Below are 6,000 nucleotides of genomic sequence, written 5' to 3' on the forward strand. Positions count from 1 at the left end.
ACAACAAGGAGAGCATGTCCCAAAGCCTGAAAGACCCATGCCCTGTGACACCACACACCTAGCAGATTGCAGCCTGATTTCCTGGGGACATTGTGTAGTTTGTCACCTTATGTTCCAAGCTAGTTGCTATGGTCTGGAGATCTTGGCTGACTTTTGGCTGCTCTTAAAGGAAAAAGTCAACAGATTTATGTTTATTCTCAGTTGTGACATTCCATTATCAAGTTCAGCAGCAATCTAGTGGCTGCAGAAGCAGCAGAGATTAGGAAGCTACTAGAAGCTACAGTGAACAACCAGCATGGTTCCCATCCAGCAAAAGAAAGTTCACACCCTTGCTCTTCTACTTCCCTGTTTTTCTTTCTGCACAATTGTCCTAGATAGGAGAGAAATCTTCTCTGCAAAAGATCCAATATTCCTCACTGCTAGAAAATTGAAGTGGTATTCAGCCTAAATGTCCTGAATTGTCTTCATTGTTTTCTCTTCTGTATCTAATTTTGTGAAAATTACAATGAGAGGGTCATCATTTAGTTATCTTGATAATACACTACTCTTGATGATACTCTTAGTCACAAAATACACAGACACAAGGATATAAACCAAGGCAAAATCCAGCTTATTAGCTTTTTTTGTTGCTTAAAGCTTGTCTTTGTGGATTCAGCTGTAATCACTTGAATTCTGGGGCCTTCTTATTTCACATGAAACAGTGACTTCCTAAGCAGCCCAAGCAGCACCAAGTCTGTGAGGTGACCAGGAAAATGCAAGACTCATTGGTCATTTGTGACAGGCAAAGCCCCTGCATAGTTAAATATCAGAGATCAAAATAAAACCATGAACATAGACAGAGAAATGGGTAAATCAACTCAGAGGGTCTACAAGGCTCCATGACTAAACATCCTGCACAGTACTGTACAAGATTATTAACCCCTGAGAACTTATTTTCTCTAAATTGAGTGTAAAAGCAGTTTCCTATTTCCAAAAAGTGTCAGAGACTAAAAATTACCGGCTAGTACTTCAATTCATCTTTTCAAGTTGAAGATGGCATAGGAGTGTGAAGCACTCTTGCTATCTAAGATGTAATCATCAGCAGCTTGAGGAATGCACTCCATGGCCTACAGAGAAAGCGGAATCTCAATGAGGAACCCATCAAAGAGTTTCTGGTGCTAATAGGTAGTAGCTGAGGAAGTAGCACAGACTCCTGGTGATCTTTGGTTTCACACCACCGAGGATGTGAACCATTACTTTCCAAATATTAAGATGCATTATTTGAAGGAGGATACTGCAGTGACACATATCCAGTCTCAATGATTATTTACAAGTATCAAATAAGGCTTAGGCATGACAGAGATTAGTAATATTTTTTTCATAAATATATATTAATACCTATATATGTACTTGATTTTGAGGAAACAGCACCAAGTGCATCAATTTATTTAACAATCGGAGTGACACTCAGCAGCCAGTGTAAGACATAATTTAGTCAATGACCAGTTGTGACTAAATCCTTTGCTGTGTGGTTTACCAGTTGTAAGCACCACCTTCTACATAACAGCACAGGGGCAATTCAACATAGCTCTGTTGCCATGATTCTACAAAAAACCACAGTTGTCATTAGAGTTATTTTCAAGAAAAGCTCCAGAGGTTAATAAGCATGCAATTGTTTTATACCCACGGGCCTATTAACCTACCGTTTCTTGCAAGATTTATGCACAAAACTCGGTGGGAGTTCTCTAAGAAGATTTGCATGTCTAGTCCCCATTAGTGTTAATAGGAGGCATGCATATCAATGCTTTTTACACGATAGGGAATAACCTTTCTTTGAAGACTTTAATGAGAATTCTTTTTCACACTTACTCTACCGTATTAAACCCAAAAGACAGTCCAGATATTTGTACTATCCTTTATCTTTCTGACTAAAATGTTCAGCTCAGAAAACTCTCTTCCCATCCATTATTTTCTTCTTCCTATTATCACTTTTTCTTGCTTCCACATTCTTCCCCTCCCACTTTTTTCTTTCATCACTAGATGGACACCTTAAGAATCTCCACCAATGTGAAAAACAACATTGTTCTTTTCACCTTAACAGTGTTATACCCTTTCAAGCCATAGGAGAAGAAAGGAAATGCTCTGTTCAACTTGGTTCTTCAGGCAACAAGTAATAGGGGGGTGCAATTTCTTCCCAAATAAACTTTCATTACAAGATATGTGATACAGGGTTTCAAAAGGAGAGTGGATGAGAACTGGAGAGAGAAACAGTTTGAGGGACATTAGCTAGACAAATAGTAGGAAGATCAGGAAATCCCTGACCTGAGTATAGCTGATGGCTGGAAGAATACTCAGGAGAAGTATCACACATCATTGACCTTTGGCTGTTTACATGGGGTCACTGTTGGAGACAGGATACTGAAGTACTCTGCTTGTTTCATATTATGTTGGATGTTGTGGTATTAATCTGTCTTTATATCACCATATGCTGACCCTCCACATCAGAAGTTTAGTAGATCAAAATCTGATAAGGAAGGGGAGAAGCTGCCTGCCTATTGCTTCACCCAGTGCCCAGGTGAGGCTTACCCTACAGATGGGCTTGGTACAACAGACGTTAGCTCACAGTAACTTCCCCTGCTTATTCTGAAGTTTAAAGGAAAAAATAGCACCAGGCTGATCCTAGGAAGGAGGGGAGAGATGAACACATTCTCTGACTGACTTTCCAGATGAGGAGGGGCAGAGGAATAGGAGCTGACACAGTAAAAACCACCGTGAAATTAAGCTGTTAACGTGAGTATGTGCTTTTGCTAATTGTCAGAGACTCAACCCTGCAAACTGCTTCTGAGGAAGGAAAGCCCAAGGAAAATCAAAGATTAGGGGATTTGTGGAAAGTAGTGGTCTTCCTCTGATGGAGAGTTTTGCTCAGATCGCAAATAACATGTCTTATCCAGTACGTTGTTGGCAATTCCCTAAGCAGCTAGCACAGCTGGAACATACCAGTTACATGGACTTCATTAAGCAAAGACAATTTTTTTCAAGGTTTTGATAAAGTAATCAGTGCTAGGATTTTCATGATATCTCCTTGACACAGGCAGAAGACTTCCCTACTAGTTTCAGCTGTGGAGGTGAGATTTTTCCTGACTCAGTTGTTTCTGGGAATGAAGCTTCTGTTTTACCTCCTATCACAGAACTGTGGTGTGAGGTTTCGTTGTGAAGCTGAACAGATGTTGTGTAGCATCCTAAATATACCATATGTTGCAAAGCAGGGGATGTTTATTCTTAAATGCGTAATTTGCAGAGCAATTTTGAAACCCCTTGTGACAAATGATTCAGCTCTTCAGAGAGCTTGATTGGTGTATATCATCTAGCAGGTAGTACTCTAGCTCATATTTGGACTTTTTCTATGCAGTGTTTGTTGTTCTCACTTGATTTAGTTAGCTTCTTTATCACCTCACAGCACAGTGCATGAATCCTCAAGAAAGGGCTATAGGTTATATAATTTAGAAATACAGGGTAGCATAGGATTTGAGGGTGTTTCTCTATGCTTGTTTTCTTACAGAGGTCAACAAAAATACCCCATGACTGTGTAGGGTTTGGAGCATGTACCTGCATCTTCCTCTTTCTCCCTCAGAACGGACTCCCTTCTTTTTCCTCAGACTAATATAAAAGAAACAGATGCTTTGACTTTATTGTTCCCTATAGTGTTGCAGAGTGTTTCTCTTAAGGGAACCTTTAAGGTTGTTCAAGCAATTGCAGTTTCCAAAAGATGGCTACCTAAAAAAGGAAAGTTTTAAATAAAAACAAAATTCCAAACAAACAAAACCCCACACAAAACCCCCTCCCACAACCAACCAAAAAAAAAAAAAAACCACCTCCATCCAAACAACAAAAAACCCCAACAAAACAAGACCCAACTACTTTTTATGTCTTTGGATCCCAAAATGGATGTATAATTCATTGCACCTGTAGTCAATTATCCATTCAAAACAATTGCTATTTCACAGTGATTAGCTGATTTGCCAGTATGAGAGGCAGCTGTTTTTTCCATGGCCAAGAAGTAAAGCACAATGAAATCTTCTGAGCCCAGATCCTTCTCTTTTTAGAACCACACAGAGAAATAATCTTTCTCCTTCAAAATAAAACTTTCATTTTAAAATAAAAAACAGCATTATTTCAGGTTTCAGATGGAAAGGCAGCAGTATTTGATTTGAAGGTTTTCTACATGGACAGGTGTTCTCAGTGGAGCCATGGAGACTAATTTCTTGACTCTTTCTAATGGACAATATTAAAACATTTGGCATACTGTGTCCCTTGATTCCCAGCTTCTGTAATGTTGTCAGTGTTGTCATGAAAACTCTTCTCTGTCCTTGCTGTGGTTTTTAAGCCTTTGGGATTTTTTTTCTCCCAGCTACCAAGGCTGACTCTAGTTGCTGAAATATGAGGAACTGTTGGCCATCTCTTGTGTATAGTGTCATAGAATAGTTTGAGTTGGAAGGGACCTTTTTAAGGTCATCTAGGTCAAAATCTCTCCAAAGAGCAGGGGCATCTTCCACTAGACCAGGTTGCTCAGAATCCCTTTCAACCTATCTTGAGTGTTACCAAGAAAGGGGCATCAACCATCTCTCTGGACAACCTGTTTCAGTGTTTTACCACCCTCATTAGAAAAAAAAAAAAACAACAAAACAAACCTTATTTCTCGTTCTCCAAATTAACCCTCCTTTATCTTAAAACCATCACCCCTTGTTTCATCACAACAGGCCCTGCTCTAAAGTTCGTCCCCATGGTTCTTACAGGCCCCTTTCAAGTACCGAATGGCTGTGATAAGGTCTCCCAGTAACTTTCTTTTCTGTGGGCTGAACAATCTTAATTCTTTCAGTCTTTCCTCATAGTAGATGTCATCCACCCCTCTAATGATCTTCATGGCCCTCCTCTGGATTAATTCCAAAAGGTCCATGTGTCCAGGTCTGTTCTGGGATCCCAGAGATGGATGCAGTTCTCCAGGTGGGGTTTTACAAGACGGGAGCAGAGGGGCAGAATCACCTCCCTCAATCTGCTGGCCACACTGCTTTGGATGCTGCCCAGACCACAGTTGGCTTTATAGGCAAGTATTTTAGGCATCATAAGACATTTTTGTTGAAAAACCTGTAAGTTTAGGAAAATAACCTGGTCCTATTTCCACCCTTAGTCATACTGATATGTAATGGAGTGAATTCCACTAGGTCAATAATATTACACAGAATTAAAACAGATGAAAATAATTTAGAAAGAAGAACATAAAAAGAACAAGCTATAGCATTTGGATATTTATTTTTAAGAGGTGTAGAGTAATTCACTACAGATAAGCATTTGATGGAGTTACAGCTCATAAAAGTGGTTCTCCTTCATCTAATCCTTCTGGATTCATTCTCTGCATGGGATCCACTCATATTAAAGCTCAGCAATGAGGTTGTAAAGGACAGTTAATTGAGGGAAAGCAACTTCTCCCTCTGTTTGCTTTAACATGTTGGTGCAGTTGTAAGGCTGAATTGTACTTTGGGTAGAGACTTCCAGGAATAGTTACTACTTTCCAGGCAATAGTGAAGCTTTAATTTCTTCCAGTTTCTGAGAGTTTGATGATCATCTAATCTGATGAGTCTGTTATAACCTAAGATGTCAACTCCATGGGAACAGCCTCATGTGCTGTTGGAGCAGCACTCTTAGGATCTACGGCTTGGAAGAAAAATAATTGTTGCCTGACACTTAGGCCTAAATTCAGTTACCTGAGCAGAGGCATCTTGTGCTCAGGCACTGTAAGGTACCAAAAAGATGCCTGGACAGGACTAGAATATTTAATGCTAGTTTGATGCTTGTTTTAAGAAAAAAAAAAAAAAAAAACAACAAAAAACAAAAACCAAAAAACAACAAAAACCCTAAAACCAACCCACTGGTTACCCATATCCTTCTGCAGCATGAGCTAGAGATCAGTGGGGATACCCTGGGGCAGGAGCAAAGCACTGAATCAAGCCATGATATTCTGACATC

General features: G+C 39.7%; 1 long non-coding RNA gene across 2 annotated transcripts in view; it reads left to right on the plus strand.

Annotated features, from left to right (window-relative positions):
- LOC134415094 (uncharacterized) overlaps positions 1–5,078 on the plus strand; it is a 106,993-nt gene extending 101,915 nt beyond the window's left edge. For both annotated transcript variants that reach the window (XR_010026933.1, XR_010026934.1), the window contains exon 4: positions 4,928–5,078. This is a non-coding gene — a long non-coding RNA (uncharacterized LOC134415094). The remainder of the gene's footprint in view (positions 1–4,927) is intronic.
- Positions 5,079–6,000: the final 922 nt, after the last annotated feature.

This window comes from Melospiza melodia, chromosome 2 (assembly GCF_035770615.1).
Source record: "Melospiza melodia melodia isolate bMelMel2 chromosome 2, bMelMel2.pri, whole genome shotgun sequence".
Taxonomy (NCBI): Eukaryota; Metazoa; Chordata; class Aves; order Passeriformes; family Passerellidae; genus Melospiza; species Melospiza melodia.